This window comes from Varroa jacobsoni, unplaced genomic scaffold, assembly GCF_002532875.2.
Source record: "Varroa jacobsoni isolate VJ856 unplaced genomic scaffold, vjacob_1.0 scaffold_330, whole genome shotgun sequence".
Taxonomy (NCBI): domain Eukaryota; kingdom Metazoa; phylum Arthropoda; class Arachnida; order Mesostigmata; family Varroidae; genus Varroa; species Varroa jacobsoni.
This window is the reverse complement of record NW_019213232.1, coordinates 301,899-322,910: the sequence shown is the minus strand read 5'-3', so window position 1 is coordinate 322,910 and position 21,012 is coordinate 301,899. Positions and strand designations below refer to the sequence as shown.

Sequence of the window (21,012 nt, the reverse complement as noted above, 5' to 3'; positions counted from 1 at the left end):
TCAATATGTGTAGGCAAGATGGTGGTGCATCAAACGTATATCAATGAACGCAGCTATGAACGCAGCGGCGTACAGTTACCGCCCCCCAGTGACAGGGGCGGTACTGTACGCCGCTTATTAAAGGTAGAGAAGGTGGGTGATGAATGACGGAAAGGGTCTTGAAGGGGCAAAGAAAAACAACCAATAGATACGACGAATGCTTTCTTTGTTTTTCGCCTTTTCTTTTTTCTCTCGTAGCAGCAGCAGCGCAAACGCCACGCTAGCAGTTTAGAGAGAAAGAGAATGTGTGGAGCGGAGAAGAGAGACGATAGAGGAGAAAAGTTGTGTGAAAAGTAGAAAATAAAAAATACCAACAAACGTTGCAAATAAGGATAGTAGAGACTAGGTTGCTAGCCACTATATTAATAGGGTAGGAGAGGAAGGAGAAAGCGGGCTGTGGAAAAGTTCCAAGCAGAAAGACAGCATGAAACGTGTCGCAGGACTTTCGCATGGAAACCGTGAGAAAAGCGAGGAGGGAATATTGAGCAGGTGACTTTTGAGGAAGCTGGCCTTCGGCCTCCATCCTCTGCCCATCGTACTGAGATCGAGGAGACAAGCTGTCAGGTGCGCACTCTTTAGTGAAACATTTACAAAATAACTATTCTGCTGATTTATTAGCTTTTGCTCAGCAAGCAGCGCACCGTGCAAACCTGTTTACCTGTAAAAGCACATCACCATTGCCTCGCCGCTGGCAGAAAACGCACTACCCGTAGATACCTGCACAGAAACGTCAAGGACCGCTGAAACGCTGTAAGAGCGTCAACATTCTTTGCCGTGGTGCCGCCCACTGTCTTCTATGGTTCTCTTAGGAAGTGTGGAACAAACCGAATGGCAACCTGTAGAGCTGAGGGAGCGCGAATTCCTGGATGCCGCGCCAGGGTGGTACGACGTCGATAACGAGACAGAAACATTACCTATTTGAGCGTATTTGACGATTTATCAGGTTGGCCTTCTTCCGCATCCTGTTTTACCCAAACTTTCTTAAAAGCAATTTATTTGTTAAGTGATTAGCTTTATACTTTTTTCTTGGCAGCCCTTTCTGTATATCTTTGGTCAAGTCATTTTAAAGAGCAGCACAGCTTCTTCAGGTTGATTTGACCGACAAATAGAAGAAACACTTATTGCTAATAAGTTATTACATATACCTATGTTCATAATTTAGGATATGTGGCCAGCTTTGTGCTGTGATAATATAAGGTAAGAACGATGTACCTGAGTATGTCAGTGTACTGTAAACAATTTCCCTTTATTATTCATAAGCTTACGTAAAGTTGTAATTGAACAATCCGGACTGTTAAGGGTTCACCTTAGGAAACCTTAACTTTCTTTACCTCCATTTTCAAACGCTTCAATATATTGATGCAGCCGCACGTATCGTACTATGTTGTCCTGGCTGTTGGTTCCATTTGTGTCGCGTATAAACAAATGTTGTGAGACGCACCTTGAAAGAAAATAGGTAAAAATAGAGTATATTTCACGTCTGTGTGATGTGGGCGTGCTTGCACTTTTATTATTAAAAGCTAGACTTTCAGCACAGTGCATACAAATTGTTCACAAATAATTCTTGTCAACGAAACGGCGGTTTACTTCTTAAGAGTGATACATGTACGATAGTAAGGATGGAGTTTACAGCATAAAGGTGGAGTCCACTAAAAATAGGTAGAACTTTTCTCTGAAGGATTTTCTCACTTCAATGAGACAATGTAATTCGTCTGTGGCTGCTTTCTTACTTAGAGGACTAGAACGCGTGCACCCTGAGCTGCAAAAAACGAACCGTAGTACTGTTCTTATTTCTTCTAAAAGATAAAGAATAAGACACAGCTCGTTTACTTTTATATACGTGCGACGAACTTACGCTTCTTCTGCTAAGTAAGCAGCGGTTTTGAGCGATTCGATTTAAACTTAAAAAAACCCAGAATCACGCCTTTCACAATCTGTAAGACTCCGGCCTCACAACATATCTAAAACTGGGGAACTTTTTTTTAATTTCCTGCATGCGTTCGAGCTGGCCTTGTTTATTTCAATGATACCTTAATAATTCCAACAAGCAAACAAAAAAATGCAAAATGCTTAAACATTTTGCAAGCCATTTGTAATTAACTATATCCTTTCATATTTAGGCGCAACCACTGTCTGCAAGCAAGTTCCTGATATGAAGGTGCCTAGTCGTTGGCCTGGTATCATGTCCCGCTATTCGACGACTTTTAAAGTTCTTTGCGTCTTATCATCCGCACTGACCGCTATTGCCTCTTTTAGGGCGTCCAACAAATTCGATAAACTAAACCGTCTAAGCTAGATGGCATTATCACCAGAACTAATGTTACAAGCTTTTTAGCGTTGTGCGCGGTCTGTGTTTCTTCTATCGCTGGGTCTGCGCACACACACGCTCTAATCATTTACTCACTGACCACCAACAAACAAAAATGGTTTGATTGGTTCAACGCCGCAAAGCTCAGTGCCGCCCGTGCGGCGGCGGCGGCGGCGGCGGAAGCGGAAGAAACGTCCGACAAATCGCTGCCCATCTGACGAACTCATGTCGGTCTTTTCAACTCATAATTCAAATGGCTGTGGGCGCTTTCCACCCTCTCGATGTAGCGTCGTCGTTTTCTTCTACGCCTTTTTCCTTATCATCATCTCTAAAAAGCTTCCTTTTTTCCAATCTTTGACCAAGCTTCTAGCCACTTTCTTGCTTTGTTTTAGCTCATCTGCTCGGCCCATGGATAATTCCTGTGACTCTCTGATTTGTGTGGATGGCGCTGCTGGCTCTTGTCAGGGCAGGCAGCTTGTGTTCGCTGGCCCTTGCGCGTGCTTCAGTATAGGTTGGGCTACGATCCCGTTTAAGATATTGTCTAGTCCGGTTAGTTAGTCGGCTTCGTTGTTTCTCGCGCGAGACACACCACCATCGCAGCAGTGAGTCAGCGTTGGTGATAACATGGTGCCCAGTCTGTCTTGGTAAGCGGTAGCGGGGCTAGTGGTAAAACTCGGGTGCACCTACCCATCGAGCGCGCAGCTGACTAGAAACATAGCCGATCAAATAGAGACAAGCCAACTAGATCTGCGAAAGGATGGCTGCTGTTGTTGCTGCTCGCGATACCGTGGTCCGTATCCCCTACTAAACCCTAACACATACAATATATGTATATCGAGAACATGGAAGTTGTGGGCCGGCTACGGCAGCGCCATTCCGCCGTAGGCGGCTACCACGGCCGCTGCCTCTCTTCCATCTTATTTTAGAGGTCCCGGTAGTATTTGCTAGTCTTCTTCTAGCAGCGGTAGCGGTACGAGGCCGCACGACTTAAAAACTGCTATTGATATCGATGCGGTTGTTCCCGTCAATGATGACGATGATTGTAAAGATGACGATTAGTCTTGGTTGCGGTACGATTACCATGTTCGTTTTTGTGCACCATGGAATAAACACTGCTATTACATACAAACACAGACAGAAGCACCAAAAACAGACAGGCACAGTCAGCCTGCACCGCATTACGCCACAACCCTACGAGATTTACCCAAACATACAGGATTACAGGGACATACGAACAGGTACGATTCAGACTCTTCTCAATAGCTACGCTGCCGGGCCGCTAAAGACGGCCGCCTAAACCCCAGTAAACTTGTTGGGCTTTGCGAACCATTACGAAGTCACCGGCAGCAGCGACTGTTGTGTCGGACGCGATGGTTACGCTCTGCAATGCTGCTAGAACGCTGGCCGGTTAGTAGATCGACAAGCATTGCTTCGCCAGCCATATCCATAATACCACAACACTATAGCATAGTGTAGAGCGTCAGCTGGCAGCGCCAATCAAGACACGGTGCTGGCGGTGTTTGGTGCTGCACCTCGCTGGCGGACGTGCGTTTGCTGTCGTCGCCCAGAGTGGCACCATTTATTTGGGCAATACACATTCAGCTGGTCATAGGCTGCTAGGTAAGCCACTTCGCTCGAACACGATATTTGCTAGGCTCAAACGGTGGTCATTGGTAAGCAAACGCGTGCGTCTGTGTATAATTGGCACGTAAGTGTAGCGCTCGCTAATGGAGCGAAACAACGGTGAATTTCGCGACTACAAATACCATTAATATATGATCGGAAAATAGTGATACACCGTATAGAAATAGCATATACATATGTAGAGGGAAAGTGGCCACTCTGCCAAAATGGATACTCGCTAAACTGGATGCGTCGTTTGTGTTTTTGCTCTTACCATAACCTCGTATATCATTGTGGACCACAATAGTTTGTATACCGTGAATAATCCGCGATCTTCTGCTACATCCGAGTAAGTTTTCTTTTTTTCTAGGTTACTGGAAAAGTTGTCTGCGCCGATCGATGCCTTTGCTTGTCCCACTGGTGGCGTTTGAAGACCGAAAACAATTCAGCTGGCGAGCGGGCGCCTCCAAAAAGTCTATACCTTTATATACCTTTATAACCTGTATGCGTGCACGAATAAATGAGTGCTGTATAAAGTTTATTCAATACTGTACAGCAGAGGAACGGCTGTATATTTGTGTGGAGACAATTTTTTTGCCAATTCGCAAACAAATCTTAGCACAAGATTTCATCTCGTCACACAAAAGGTTCCGCGTTGCTTGGCATCGACGAACACAACATCAAATTGTTAAAGGATCTGAGCGTTGGTTATCTGTGTAGCGGTCTTTGCTTAGTTCATAAATTTTTATAGAAAACAAAATAAGCAAAGGACTCACTGGTAAGCCTCCTATTTCTTCAACGAACCCCTCGATGTTGCTGTGTGTTCATAGTGTTTCATGGGTATATCGTGCAAGTCGTGTGCTACCTGCCCAAGCTTTGTAGTGATAATGCAACTATAATCATTGCGCTGCTATTGGATACGTTGTTGCAATATAAGTTTCGTGTATGCCACTACCTTGTACGCGGAGAGCTGCACGACGGTCAAGCAGTGGCTAGGTTCAGCTTTTACTGGTAGTCCCGGTTCGTCGTTTGTGTGACCATCCTGCCCAGGCCCAGCAGGGGCGACTCCCTTCTTACACGTAAGCCAAAAAGCCAGACCGTTGTCTAGTAAGCATTGGTAAATTGAGCAATGTCCGTATAGCGCGCGAGCGGCAATGCAGAGAAGAACAACAGCGAGCTTAACATAACATCGCGACTAGTAGATATTAGTTAACGTTAATCTACCTGAGGAAGGAACCTATTCCACTTCAATACATACATACATACACTATACGCATATAGGCCTAATTTACTAGGTTTTAAGAATGAAGAAAGGCATGGTAACTATTGTTATGTACTTACTGTTGCACGAGACGAATAGGTATTACACATATAAACAAAGCAAAATTACGTACCACATGGTGAAATTATTTATTCATAAAGCAATTGTCCCTACCTACGATTAGTTGTTATCAACCTTATGTTTAAATTGTACGCTAGTGCTGTTTATTATTAGATCCAACTTGTTGTGAGAGCCACACAGAGAAATAGCCTTCATTGCTTGTGAAAATGATTTTCACGTATTCCGGTCATTTTAATGCCATTCCATATTTGACGCTCTGTCACGTTTGGGACGCCGGCTTCTGTCAACGCCTAAGCCACTACTAAAGGACTAAAAAAATGACGATAACAGCTAGCGCGCTCCGCTCCGTCGTTTTCATTATCAAACGACTTCTATGACCGCAGTAACGAGAATAATTTTGATTACCCTATTGATAAAAATGCTATCATTACAGTATCACCATGTTCCGTACGCTCTGTCAGACTAAAGCCGTCTCCATCTTTCTCTTACCAAGGAATACCACTAGTCATAAAGATACTTGCCACCAGACACAACACTTTGGGTTGCTCTTTAACGACTGCATCCGTAGCGACACCTTCAAGAACAACAACAACAACAACAACGATAGCCTTTGGGACCCGACAAACCCCCACTGCTGAGCTCTGATCCTCTTGACGTCACAGTCGTCACAAATTACGACGATATCAACTTCGAGTTCTTTCGACACTACCAAAGGTGAACAATCAGCCTCCGTCGTTCGTCTAAACGCTTGTACCGAAACAGCAGCCGCTGCGGACACGGAGCCAAACGTGTCACCTGTACTACTATGCTGAGATGCGCTGCGGTACGATATGCGTTAATCAGTACTAGCTAGCTTTTTGCGATTTTATTTCGTCTTTTCCTGTTCCTGCTTAGTTTGTCGACACTGCGATGGTAAAGGAGACGGCAAAAATAAGCAATCGAAAGGAAACAAAACGAGATGTAGCTGTCATGTAAGTAATATTAGTAAAAGGAGCGATAACAGTACGGAGAGTTCTGCCTTTTGTAGGTGTTGTTAGGACGAGGGGAGTGACGACTCCTATGGCTTGATATGAATGAACGAGCTGCGGCCTCGTACACAAGGCTTGCTCTATGTTAGATAGAAACACAGTGCATTGTTACTGCCGGTGGCTGTACAAATAGATCGGAGCTGACTCTACCCTCTCTCGGTCTCGTTCATTTCTTTTTCCTCTCTGACAAGCAGGCACAATCTATTTTTCGCTACTCCGCACCTTCGTATTCCGGTCTTGCTCCCTTCCCACTCGGAGCCCTGCAGCTGGATGTTGGTTGCACCTCTGCAGCGCAGCCTTGCACTCAATCCAGCCAAAAAAAAAAGACTGAACAAGGGAACCTAAGAATGATGTACCGTTCTTCATCTCGACGCTAGTGGCGTCGCACTTTCTCCGAGATACATCGTACTCATCATCTGGGGTCGCTGGGAGGTTCTCTCTAGCAGGCTCCATTTATGCATAACTTTTATCGTCATTCGTCTTGCGAGATCTGAACCGAAGTCGAAGTTGTCTATTCGAAAAGCACCCGAGGGATAGCATCAGTCATGATGCTTCGAAGTTTATATGCTGAACTCTACAGTGACCACCGGCATCATTGTCGGCGTTATTTAGCCTACTATTACATCTCGATTTATTACATCATACGAAAATATGTTAAACTTAAAAGGGGTATTTAACACACCAAACCTGGAATGAAAGTGGACAAACAGCGGGTACAGACTATCGATAGTTTCTTAATCTTTTAATTGCAACATAAACATTATTATTATTATAACATAAACAAATATTAACTTATTACATACATATGGTATAGTATTAATGGCATTCAATTATGTATTTATATGTCTCTCGTTTACACGTTCTTTTGCGGATGTTAAAGGAAACGACTGATCGCAACGAATGAATTATATTCTTAGTCAACTTCCCGTTTCGTCTGCCCCCTACTTTTGGATGATTCCTGCACACCCTGACTTTTCCAAGTATTTACTGTTACTTACATTGCATTTATTAACAAATTGAAGCCGTAGATATACTAGTTCGATCACTGTTCCGTCGCTGCTGCCATGGTCGGTATTTCTTCGAAAGCTAAAATCCTATGCCGACCAATGAGATGAGTCAAAACGGAGGCCTAAGTCGGACACAGTTTCCCCCTACTTGAGCAGAATCGCATTCCAGAGCGAATCCTCCATGACTGGCTGAAAGCGGACGGTTAAAAATATACGGAATTGTATGGGTTTAACATACAAGAGCCTGCTTTCTAGGCACTAATGGCAGCCTGCGACGAAACTTCCCAGATACTGACGGTGTTGGCATTTCTAGCGGCTGATACCCATAACGGCAGAAGCTGCGGAGACAGCTGTTGGCCTTTTCTCCCACGATATACTGCCTTTACACCTATCCAGTCTACGATTTATTATAGTCGATGTATAATAGTTAAAGTTATACGGAATTCCAATTGACACTAGAACGTTTCGGAAGTTACGTCACGTAGATCATGAGATCTCAATTACTTTATTGAAATCATATATACATATATATGTCGCAAAGTTCTATTCGTATCTATTCAGTGCTTGAACAACATTGGGTGCACACCCACTGAGAACTGATGCTTAACACCCTTAGGCAATACTCGTATGGGCATTGAAAGCACGTTAAAATAAAATACAGATCAGGTAGTAGAGGACAATGATGCTAGAAATAGACATTGTGAAGACGGCTCGTAAATATACACTATATTGTACGTTCCGAATCGATCCCACAGGAATACATATTAATTCGGTCATTGCGTGACGTAAATGCACGAACGGGTGGATCTTTCGAGACAATCCAAATGTGATCAGTGTTTAATTTCGTACCGTTAGATATTTAATAGAATATTTCTGAAATACGCTATGTGCTGTTAATTTATAGTCAGTATCTGAGTATGATTTGCGTGTGACAATCGAATGCTAAATCACATACACGATTACCCAATAGCTAACGGAGTGAGACGCACACACGATGCTACGAGTGTTGGAAGGCACTTATCGTCACGCAAATTACCATTACTAACCAGGAGTAGGAGTTACTCCAAAGGGTCACTGTCTGTCTGTTGCCAACCTTCCACCCCAGTCTTTGCGTCACCAGACCGCGTTTCAAACACTGATCCCTCTACCGTCCGAACGAGCTACGTGGTTAGGATTAGACGGCATCCACGGTTAGCCGGCAGTAACAATGCGATGCTTGGCAAAAGTCGTTGACAGACTGTTACAACTCCATCATGCGATCCATGAACAATTAACTTACCTGTCTGTTACTCGGTGGTCAGCTATATTAGCGATACATTTAGTTGCAATGCATCAGCGTCACCGAGAGCGTGTTCCATATCGACACAGTTAGGCTGAACTTCATCAACAGCTAACTTTGCGTTCAAACCTATAAATGTAGGCTCGGGGCGCTAAAATAGGTATTAAAACACGCTACACGGTATTAAAATAGGCAATAGACGATAAGGTGATACGAGGTACTGAGTAGTACAATTATATATTGCTAGTGATTGTTAATATACCTTGTTTTTTACGTTCTAGAGTATACATTACTTATTACTTGTTTCGACCAATCTACCTATCTGTAAACTTGTGAAAAAAATCGCTTTGAAAAAGATTACATCGTTATTTTCCTTCGGCGGAAGTTGTGATATGATTATAATTAATCCCGTCCCCCACAAATGAACTTACCTCGGACTCTTTTGTAAACTTCTAAGGTAAGCTAGTTGTAATACTGAATTGACATGTTTTAACTTTACAAAAATAAATAAGAAAGTAATAAAATCCCATTGTTGCATGCACACTGTGAGGCTTCTGGCAAAGTGAAAGAGGCGATATTGATCGAAATTTAGATTCGCTATGGGTCTTATTAGATATTAATGATGTGAATGACTTTTAGTGTTGTTGCCTTTTTACCATATTTTCGCTACTTGATAGTTCTCTTACCCAAAAAATGCACGTAACTACTGGACTAGTAATTGCTCGCTAAGAGTCTGCGAGATCTGATCTGATTATTTGCTACTGCACTGTCTCTAGTTGATCCCTAAAGTCAGAGGGTCGTTTGACCTTCCCTGGATACTTATCGTCCCTGTTTTTGTGCCCAGGGCATTACACCAAAGTTATATTGATCTATTGCTGAGGGTTAAACGTGGAGGCGGAACACAGAGAAAGAAGAACGAGAAAGAGACGTAGTACGTTTCGTTTGGCTATTCCTTGCCCCTCCTTCTCTCAAATTCTCTCACTCAATAAATTGTTAATAACCTGGGTTTTGTGATAGTCGATTACGCCTAGCTCAAACTTAGACGTACAACGAAAAGGTCTCAATCGCCATAAGTCTCTTCGAATGGATTCCACGCACACATTTGCTTTTTCGTGTTGGAGAAGTGACCAGATTGAGTCGCATCTTCTGCGAACACGTTGGAAAGCAAAGATACCCATGAATAGATTGAAGACGGCTCTTTTGGTAAGGATCTAGCTTGCATGACCTATTGAGGACCTAATCTAACTAATTACAAATATCAAGTAAATCCGGTCGAGGTATAGTTATTACTTTTTGTCACAGTTTTATTCAAAGCACTTGCGGCAAGTGCTCAGCGAAAAATGTCTAGTGGCTATATCGCAAAGAAAGGACGCCATTATATTGTACGCAAGGGTGCATTGACTGTCACATATTACTCTGTTGTGAAAATACTGGCCCTGTCTTTGTATCGAGACCTTAGAGTACAATCGATAGCTTGTTCGTGATTTGTAAACTTTCGTTGGCTAACGTTTAGCAAAATTGCCCCAACTGTTGAACGGGGCAGTTTTGGCTGCACTGTGACGTTTTTAGGATGGCTTTAATAACATCATCCCCCTTGCATCCTCCCTCACGATAATTCAATAGCCTCTTTTTTACGTCTTCGCTGACCCTTTTGTTTTGTGAAACCAAATTCTAAGGTATTCAACAAATGAATTTGGGCCAATCTTTAAACCTACGAATCTGACAGACGATTATTGCCAATGTTTCTATTCACTATATAGTGAAGTATTTGCATATAAATACGGAAACTATCAATACGTATGCAACTAGATAGACCGTAGTGCAAGATACAATCGAGCCTGTAGAAAACCATATACCCATATTATTGGCATACCTGCACTTGAGAAAACCATTTTAGACGTTAGCCCGCAAAACAGGTTCATTGAACGGTTCGCTGTACAATACCGCATGACATGACTCTATATTTAGCCCCTACCGTTGTATAGTTACGCCCACCAATATGAATTGCTCTAATACTGCCACTCTGTCACTCAAATGGCATCGACTGCCTATGCTACGAAACAAACACACAGTTTTTACTTAATCGTAAGAATTTCCACGACGATTTATATTAACGTTTGCTAGGGTTCTAAGGCTTCCTAACCACACTACCCCGTCAAATCCCTCTAAGCCCAATCGAAAGTAGGCTTGTATCGTTCAACATGTGAATTTCTCTATCATCACGTAAATCAGGACATGCAACGTACTCTGCTGGCGGTAGTGATATACATGCCGGTAACTATTCTTACAAATATAAACTCCATGTCATGCTCTTGTCATGGCTTGTACAGCCAGCTTTTGCACGCTCACCGAACAGGTCGCAAGCAAACGCTTAGATCTGCAGGCAACTCTGCGGGTCAGCTTGCAAACAACAGCCGTCGACCAAATTGTAGATCAAGCCCCACACGTCATATAAGCAGTTGGTATAGACAGTAATTAGTCGATGAGATATCGTCTTGTTCGGATCAGCTAATAATACCACAACTATGTTAGGTTTTTTAGCATTAGTAATTATTCATTTTGTGTGAACAAATCTTCAGAATTACCTATTTTTAGTCTCAGGGACTTGCTCCATTGAGAGAACTACGACGGGTTACGAACTTACACGTTAGATGAGGCTAAGTTGAGTTAAACGAAGTTAGACAGGGCTGGGTTTCATCGTATTCTGCATTACGCAGAGACTCAGCACGCCACACCACCGGCCAGTCTTTGCAGGTTGCGGTCCTATGCCTGCCCTATCGCCTGCAGACCTGTCGTTAAACCGTGAGTCGTCGGCGTAACTAACATTGCAGCCGTCTCCTCCAGCGTAATATCCAACGTTTCCTCTCCGTATATACGCCCTGTTGCGCGCAGTCCAGGCCAACTGGCCTGGCCGGGTTAACCTGCTTAGAAAGTGCGAATGTGCTAGAGCGGAAGATTCATATCAACAGCGTGGATACAAGGGTATATGAATATGAATTAGTTAATATAATACGATGGTGAATATATGTCGAACGGTTCCTTGGCAAGTCGGTGCTGCCGTCCTCTCTTTCCTTTCGCCGTTCCGTTCGTTCTTCCAGCGAAGAAACCTCGGCTACCTGCCGCTTTAGCGACATTTCATTCATCACCCGTTAGGGCTTGTGACTTGTGGCTTCTGGTCGTTGGAGGCTTGAACACAGTCCTGCTCGCCGGCCCGACTCGGTCCCTACTTCGCTCTATCTCTAACGCCAACTTCGCTAGCACTGCTACCGACGCGGCCGCAGGTCACAGCCGCTTACCAATTATATATCGGTTGAAAAAGATGGCGGCGAAAAAAGCACCGGCTACAGTCTCTACGACGAAGACAATTACGAAGACGACAAGGTGCATTCGTGCACGTGTATGTATATATGAAATGGACTTTGTCTAAAGGCGGAAGTTCTTGTTCGACTTATGTTCGGCACTGCATCTAAAGGAAAAAAGTATATATATCAACGATATGTTTTTCATTTTGTTAGTATTATTCTGTAAGTATTATTCTGAGCGATCAGCATAATTCCATACAACCAACATCCACCGGAACTATATCTTCAAGTCATGATTTAATCCACTTATGAGTCAGTATCAAAATATTCCTCCTTTAAGTTACAAGTAACTTTTCATTGGTAGCTGTAAGTAACGCAAAATTGGTAGGTTAGTGTCGTTTAAATTTGCACACGTGAAAAGTTTCAGCGGAAACAAATTTTTGGGCTGACAGCTGGCCAGAAGCCTTCAAAGTCTAACGGCAGAGGATAGCCAAAAAGTTTTAAAACGACTAACTATCGGAGCTTATCTGGGTGGCCTGATTGGGAATTGATATCTGCTTCCCAAAAACGGCCACTAATTTTTGTATAAACATTCTGCCGTATTAAAAAGTGATTTCTTAGGCCACTCTTATTCATTTTCAAGCTTGTTAAATTTAAAATTAATTGAATATACTTCAGTACAACTCATGAAGATATTTTTCGGATATTTTAGAAGACGAATTAAAACTGGCAATATGTGGACTGTCGATTTTGGGCAAAACGTTCCTTGCTTTGCTGGAAGTTCGGCTAGCGCAAAGGGATTGCATAATAGCTGATCCTCCAAAAAATTCCAAAATACGTATATAAGTATATACACCCCCATATTTGTCCGACAGCAGCCGATAGCAATGTATGAAAGGGAATATTGTGTTCCTCGGTGGTAACGAGGAGGTGGCGATGGTGCTCCTGTTGTTACCACTGCCATATCTCAGTCGTTTTAGCCGTTATTCAGTGAAGTACGGGGGAGGAAGAAAAAAGAATCTCAGTACGAATAGGTAGAATGTCAGGTCCAAGCCGGCGAGTTTGGTGAACACAGACAAACTTCTTTTACAGTCGGTTCGTACAAAGCTGAGATAACCTATTCGATTCCCTTGGTTAATCTTAACTGGGCCAAATTGTGAGGAGCAATTAGTATCTAAAGGCCCATTCTCAGCGCATTCTCAATGATGGCAGTAAGACAGGGCAGCAGATCTGAAGGGAATGTAGTCTGATTCGTAGGTCTCAAGTAGACCACCATTAAAATAAGAGGGCTGACCGGATGAAATGAACCTAAACTTGCTTAGGCTACCCCTAAGCAATTAGGCCAGGAGGAAAATTTCGTCGATTGTTGAACTCGCGCCCTTAGTTAAACTGGTGACGGTGACCCGCTTAATTTGGACAGCCTGATAGGTCTTGGGGTCATTGTTAGGAAGGAACGAACCACTTATTACGGCTCGATGCCACCCATTCCAGCAGAAGCCTGAGCAGTGCCACCTTCACTTGTGGTGCAGCTACTCAGTCTCATATTGTCTTACCAAGAGTTCATATCACACAAACATACATGCACACATATATACTGCAATAATGTTGGATTCAGGAGTCAAACGATACGTCCTTGCCTGAGAAATAGATGTTCACTCATCCGCTTTCTCTGAGCTCCTGTGCGTGATGTAATCCGCGCGACTGTATCTCTATATGCTTACGTATTTATGTAGGCCTGCGTGTATGTTTGTGTATAATGGATCCTACTTTATAGCCTTGTCTGCGTATAAACGCAATCGGTTGGTCTCGAAGCAGGCTTGTATTCACCCGCCGCTGGCAGAATTTTTGCTCTGTCAATATAACAACAAATTGTCTGAGACAGGACCCTTTTACATTGACTGACCAATCGCGCAGGTGATGAAATCATCTGCGCGCCGTCATTGTTTGACGTTGTACCTCAGTGTAGCTCGTGGGATCATTGAACACCAGATAATGCCCTGAGATAATATTTGAAATCAATAAGCGAAGAGTTGTAGGGATTAACCGAGTGGCTGATTGCGTTCTGTTGCCGTTATATTTGGTGTAGTATCTGTCTCGTTCTGGGCTACACAAACAACCTACCGTTGAACTAATGAGAACAGGCAACTGCCAATGATAACAACTCAAGAAGGTAACAACAAGCAACAAAAGGATCAGAAAATATTGGATTTACTCAAGCTGGCATCAGATTCAGCCCTTTGCTGCCACCAGTCTGAGTGGCTCTTCTAATTCAGCGTCATCTGATGCGCAGCAGCTGGCCGCCAAGCGTTCTCTCTAGGCGCAGTTCTGTTCTATTGCAATAACATACCATTATCTTTAAGCGTGAGTTCCTATGTCGGTGTTACCTATCGCTTCTCTTGTGGATTCTGTATTTCTGCTTTGGCTGAGTAGTATGGCATTTGTGTGCTAGTTTACAGAGAATCGCGTTAGATACGCGGACGCGTCACAGGCTCGTCAAAGACACATAGCCGTTGTCGGCAATGAAGCTGGCGTCATGCGCTGCTAGAACCGCTAGTAGGACACACGGGAGCCATCACAGGTCGCCAGAAGCCATGGAATCAACGCGACGTGCCGACGCTAGCGTGGTTTGAGCAGCCGGCTACTCGAAACTGCCGACAATATTTAAGGGAAACATGCCATTGATAGATCGCGACAATCGGTCCTTTTTGCCTTGTATTTCGTCCTGGTTGATTCCTATCACACTGCGAATTATAAATATTTATAATTCACGGGGCAGTTAGATGCTCGACTGCGACATTGCAAAAGATTCGAAATTATAGTACTATATTTGATTGCACAATTGTTCACAGTGTATAGCGGAACTGTATCTTTATATTGGAATACACTATTGTTTCTTGTATAGAACGAGAATATGGTGTGGGCAGTATCTTCGCTCATTATATGGTGCTTGAAACGCTCAGGTCCGTCAGCTGGTTGGGTGAGCAGTTACGCAGACAAGTTAAAGTGTTGATGGAACTTTCAGCGTAAGCGCTGACTATGTAAGAAGGGTTTCCGTACAAAAGCGTTTACGTCAATCTTCGTGTATGGATTTTTAACCAAATACATATGTGAATTTTTCCGATGCCGTCAGAAGTTGAATAATCGGCAAAAACAATTTCGAGAGTTGGCCGGAAACAACAAGAGTAACATGTACAAGACAATAGGGCTTACATGAATACTAACACAAGCTGCTACGGTAAAACTAGAAAGAAGGCGTTCCCGAACTTGTTCTCTTTTGGTTACGCAGAAGCCCTCGTATGTATATACTAAGCGTATTTGCAATGCGTCATCTCCGGGGTTCATTAAGGTATTAAGTCTAACAGTTGCTACTATTCTGTTAGCAATATTTTACTTATATAATATAGTATAGAGCGATCAAAGGGTGATTTTCGATAGGTTCTGTCTACTAGTATGTCTAGATAGCTACTGCTTTATCAGCTTCCGCAGTTTTGTATATATGTAGCCGAGACCAGTCTGACTCATTCGTAGTATAGGCTATTTCTGGTATAGGTCACAGGCTATTCCCTGGATCCATTGTCAAGAATTAAGTGTGCGTGCTCCGTATGTTTACGCTTTTCTAGCGTCGAGTCCATCGCCTAATCTCTCTCTCTCCCTTCTACCTCTTTATTCCTCTATTCGAAGACTAAATACGAACCCTATAGGATCAAGGTTAATTGGAGTTTACTTATCTATCTTTTAGCGTACGTTACCTTCTGTGTGGTTACTTGCCCTGCTGTCAATCTACCTACCTAGTTCTAGTCGTAAGAACGGCTAGTCTTCGTCCTGATTTTCTATACGTATTTGCGAGCTCTTCCCTACTTCTGCAACTCAATATTTTACCAGCAGCATTCAACCGTGTGTTTTCACTACTGTTGCAGTCGATGTATAAGACATCTAATATGCTATAAGTACGTGTTGTAGGCTTCCTTCCGGTCCGTTAGTCGTAAATCATTTGGGCTTGACGCGAGCCAACCAAGCGTAATCAGTTCTCTACTTTACCTATCGACTAGCTAAGGACCTCCTAGCTAGGTTGACTCTAGGTAAGAACTAGATCTATCCATATATGTGGAGCCACACTTATACTTCTGTTGCTTCTGCTGCCTTCACTACATACCATCATCGAAAATAACCATTGCCCATTTCTGCTTCCTTAACTATTTCTATAAACATTCAGCTTCTATTTTGATTATATGTAGTTATGGGCTGTCCGCCCATGTTATAGTGCTTTTACCTGTACTGGCATCGTAACTAAATTCCGCCTGCTCGAGCAGACAGAATCCAGTTGCTGTACGGCCCGTTGCCCAGGGCTATTAGTCCACCTAACTAGCTGAGTCTAACCCAGATGGGTCCGACTTGTTCAGAGTGGTCAGCTGGTCGTATTGCCTACCACAGCGTCAATGGCAACCCCGACCGCGAACAACGCTCGAATCAGCTGACTTTACTGCTGAACACTGCGCGGCCGCGAACGGGCGCAGGCTACCGGCGGTGTCTGTGGCGGCCTGTCTGTGGCCGTGAGAGCGTCGCTATGACGCTAGTGATGTTGGCGGCATGGGCACGGGCTCTCGCGCTTATAAACGGCAGGTAATAGCGCTAGAAATGACGTTAACAATACAGAGTAATGGTATTCGTCGTATGGGCGGTAGTAGTACGATGGTCGTGGTAAGGGCTTAAACGGAGGCGACTGCGCTAGTGACGGCAGCAGCAGCAGCAGCCTAAGGCTAACGCGGACTTGGCCTGTTCTTATGTTATAAGTCGGCACGGTTGTCGCGCGTCACGCTGTCCTACGGCGCGCAGCTCTGCACGACCGGGTGCAGTCGACGCTGTAAGTCGCTTACTGTCCGCTTAGCGCCGCAGGCGCCACCATTGCTGCTCGTAGGTGCCATTTGTTTACCGACCTAGCAAGTAGCCTTCAGTTACAAACAGATTTCGCCAGATTCATTGTATTGTATCCTAACCTATTTGCGTGTCTACGCAGTTACCTGCACGGCTATCTAACTACCCCGTCGATGCTTGCACTGGGCAATGTTTTGCCCCTTCTGGTGCTTGCGGCTTAGTGGCAAAAACAATAGTGAACGGGCAATGCAAATGAACTATGAGAACTGCACGGTTCTATTGTAGACTGCGTGTACGAGATAATCTAAAAAGCAGCTTAATAACAATCGTCAGCCGATACTACGATGTTTACTGAAACCATTGCGGCTAGAGGAGGTCGCGCAGTGCGATCGAGCGACTGGCTAAGTGATGTAGTGATTCTCTTCTGTGTGAGTGTCTAAGCGTGCGCGATACGGCTAGCAGTTTAGCTCTAAAAATCAACTTACTTACCAAGTGGCTGTATCAGAAACTGCTCAAATTGCGATTATTTTTACAGCTGCTGCAGATGTCTCTTGATGGAAATTGTATGTCATTTGTAGATGCTATTATGAGGCCGTACAAGAGTCACTGATAGTCTACCTTTTTCAGTCCTTAAATCAGGTGCGTGATCAAGCAAAATGAGCTGCAACCGTACAGCAACGGCGATAATGTCGAAAAGCTGTCGCCGTTCGCAGGAGAAATCCGTGGAGGGTACAGTATCAGTTAATCGTTCAGTGCACATATGTGCAAGCCTGCGCAGCCTCCATAATTTGGTGACGGTTTACGTAGCAATCATTTGCTTATACCAGCAAACAAGCTGCGGCAAAGAGGATCAATGAATGTTCCCAGAAATCGAACAAAGGTGTGCAGCAAATCGCTACCATATAGAGTCCTTTTACGATGAGGTTAGCCGGACGAAACCAACTGGTAAAGCATGATGTTATGAAGTGTCTCTTAAGGTCTAACGTCTAATTTTACCTACAGCTCGTGCGACATCTTATCGCTGCTTACCGCTAGTGGGCGCTTGACGTGAAAAAATGACACACAGTCAAACTTTGTTGTTCAGCCGACGATGACGAGTATGAGACAGAGAGTGCCATCTGCCAGAACGAAAACGAAACACATCAATCGATAGAGACGGACGAAGTTCAGCATAGCAAGAGGGTTAAAACAATTAGAGATAACGGTGTCAAAAAAAGCGACTCTAAATTTTAGTTTATCACCTACCTAATTAGCTAGGCCAGGAAACATCACTTGGAAAGTTAGCAGCAAGCGGCACCTTGCGGGCTGCTGAATGGGCGCTCGTTAGAGAAAACGTACGCATTGCTGGCGGACGTTTTCCTACCTAGTGGCGAGTTAATCTATCTTGGTCGCCTTTATAAGCGGCGACGGAGGTTACGGTGATCCCCGTGATCGGCCAAGCCAGTCCCCCAAAAGCGCATCGAGGTAACGACGGTCACGAAACAAACAGCATTAGCAGCATCTCTCGGCGATCGAAACAGCAGTGATCGAACATTTATCGAACGTGTGAAATAATGAAGAAGGTTTTCGATGTCGACTATGACAAAAAAACAGCTTCGGATTTGTCTGAGCTCGAAAGACCAAAGGGGTTTTTGTGCGTTGCGATTATACTAATTAGCAGCAGGAGCAGTAGCGGCAATGGCCAAGAGAGCAGTAGTTCTCTAAAAATGAACGAAAACCTTCAACGCAAAGAATGCTAGCCACTGTTGGAAACAAATATTGTATAACACTAGTAATCGACAGAAAATTCTTTCCATTACTAATAAAAAAAAAATCAGTGTGATAAGCTTTAGGTCACGTATAGCGTATCAGCAGCATTACGAGATTACTGGTTATCATCACCACTGTCTATAGTTACGAATTGTTTGCGTGCGACATCTCAGACCTCTAAACGCCGCCAGGAATTACGTGTGAATACGATTTTTTGGTTGCGGCATGTTTGTTGTGGGTAAATACGCCTTACTGGAACAGTATATGTATGCCCGACTCTCCGTGCTCGTTTAACGATTACCTAATACGTAATAGTAAAAACTGGTACGCTAGATCTTATTGTGTAATTTGTAATATCGACCGGCATCCCCTCTTGGTACTGTTGTTATCATTTCTGATCAAGTGATTCCGACTGAATTGACTTTTCAAACATTTTATCAGTGTTACTTTATGCTGACATACGCGTGCGCGATGTTGTGTACATCTAATTTAGTGGGATCCTGTTAGTCGCAAGTGTGGTTAGTGAGGTGCCGATCTTCAATCGCTGGGGTAAGGAATAAACGAGGTGAGAATAACAAGACGAGTGGCAACGACGACAAGAGGGATTGTTTGCCTCAGATAGTGCGATATCGAATTGACAAAGTTCGTGCAGCTGCAGTCGCGTAATCCACAGTTGACCAGTGGTCTGGAAGGCCAGATGGCTTTTGCCAGCCCCGCTGTACCTGCGGGTGCCGCAGGATTATCGTGTAACCCGTCTGCCAGCCTGTACAATGGCCAGCTCTTCATTGCGCAGCAAAATACTAGCAACAGACGAACGGTAAAGCAAGGAAAAGAAAAGTGAGATGTTTGTATAATGCTTATTAGAAAGTGTTCACCGGCTGCGGCAACGGTTGCCGAGTGAGTACTGTGATCATTAATAAGGTCAGCGAAATCATACGAAGAGAGACAGAAAATTAACGAGGGAAATCAAACTAAAAGTTAAATAACAATAGAATAATGTTATTATGTATGTTATAAAAAAAAATTCTCTATTATTAAGTAGACCCCTCCAACAACTCGATCAGGTACACCATTTTCATAAAAGTCAAACAGATAACGGCTAGGCGGAGGGTTTGCTTGGAGTAAGGGTGAGGAAGGGAAAAGGTTGGTCAGCGGTCGGGCTCTTCAATAATAGCGTTGCTGGTCGAGGGTAAGTCAGAGGTGGTATGGGTGTGGGACGTCTGTGCTTTGTGTTGAGCTAATGTTGACTCTGAATAAGTCCGTGCTACGTAAATGCATGCATCCCAATCCTAACGGCTAAGCCATCGAACCGTACTGCCTTGTTGAGATGAGCTGGGTCCGGGCTGTACCCTACGGCCACCGCTTGAAGTCCGATACTCCACTGGTAGCCTCACTGTTCCCAATTCGTAGTTGTATCGCTAGTCCCCTAAATCCTTGTGCTGACTACCCCAACTAACCTTCGACCGGATCGATGCCGATGAAATCATGTTACAGTGCCTACTGCTGTCTCTGCCAGCGTCGTCAGGGAACGCTTACTACCTTTACGAACGACTACTATCAATGGCGATACCCCACGAAACTGCATGCCCACCGAGCGCCCCTATCAGAACCCCTTGTGGCTCTGCACACAGTGTGTTTCCCAATCCATAAGTAACAAGATGGCTGCCGCTGCTATCCCAGCTACAGCTGCGACATGGCAAGAGATATTCATCGGCGAAGGGAGGCATTGTTCATTACCGACGTCTAGGCGACACAACTCAAAAGTCTTAACTCTATCACAACTACGGCTGCTGCCATTATTACTAGGGGCCGCCGCCGCTGCTGTATTCGACCGCGCTATTCACTATTCGGCCGAATAGCGGTAGGATGGCTTTTCTATCTGACGACCCACCCCAGCTCGAATCAGAAAATCTGAATTAGGCTACCGGCCGATCTCGACGTCTAACTTAAACACGACCGCCACTCCCGTCAGTACCGCCTTTACCCCCAGGGTATCTTCCTCTACTTACGAGGCGGCTTCCTGCTCTATACCCTTGTGCTTACCTTCCTGATTGAGTGAACTCGATTACGCTGGTAGAATTGCGTTAAGGGCAGCAGAGTCGTTTGACGACGACGACGGACCAAGGTCGAGCAGCGAACAGTGAGCAGAAAGACGGACATAAGCGGAGGCAGCTCACCCAGTTTATTTTGACTGTATTTTAGCAGTTATTTCGGAGTTGCTGGTAGACGTACAGGCAAAGAAGGGCAGGGCAAGAGGGCGGCTGTTCAAGCTGAGCCTGAAATAGCATAAGCGCCGTTCTGCTGTTCCTATTCCTGTATCTGCCGCCTCCTGCCGTTAATCCCTCTGGAGGAAGAGTCGATCTATGGGCTCGAACTGATCCTTTTCGTTCAGTCTGCAGTCTTCAATGCTTCCATGCATCTTTCGTGGCGAATGTACGGAATCTAAGGGCAGGCCGCTTTTGC

General features: G+C 44.3%; 1 protein-coding gene and 1 long non-coding RNA gene across 4 annotated transcripts in view; one reads left to right on the top strand and one right to left on the bottom strand.

Moving 5' to 3' along the window:
- The window catches only part of LOC111259433 (uncharacterized), a 321,535-nt gene that overhangs the window by 59,994 nt on the left and 240,529 nt on the right, over positions 1-21,012 (top strand). The gene's annotated exons all lie outside the window — the stretch shown is intronic.
- Positions 1,261-19,236, bottom strand: LOC111259434 (uncharacterized). Of its 3 annotated transcripts, none has more exons than XR_002679635.2 (6): positions 18,046-19,236; positions 17,830-17,918; positions 11,271-11,547; positions 7,339-7,536; positions 4,926-5,074; positions 1,261-1,480 (listed from the first exon to the last, which is right to left on the bottom strand). It is a non-coding gene; the product is annotated as an uncharacterized LOC111259434 (long non-coding RNA). The 3 variants fall into 3 exon arrangements; XR_015310580.1 differs by having other exon boundaries at positions 7,339-7,532; XR_015310581.1 differs by lacking the exons at positions 11,271-11,547; positions 17,830-17,918; positions 18,046-19,236 and adding an exon at positions 8,394-9,421.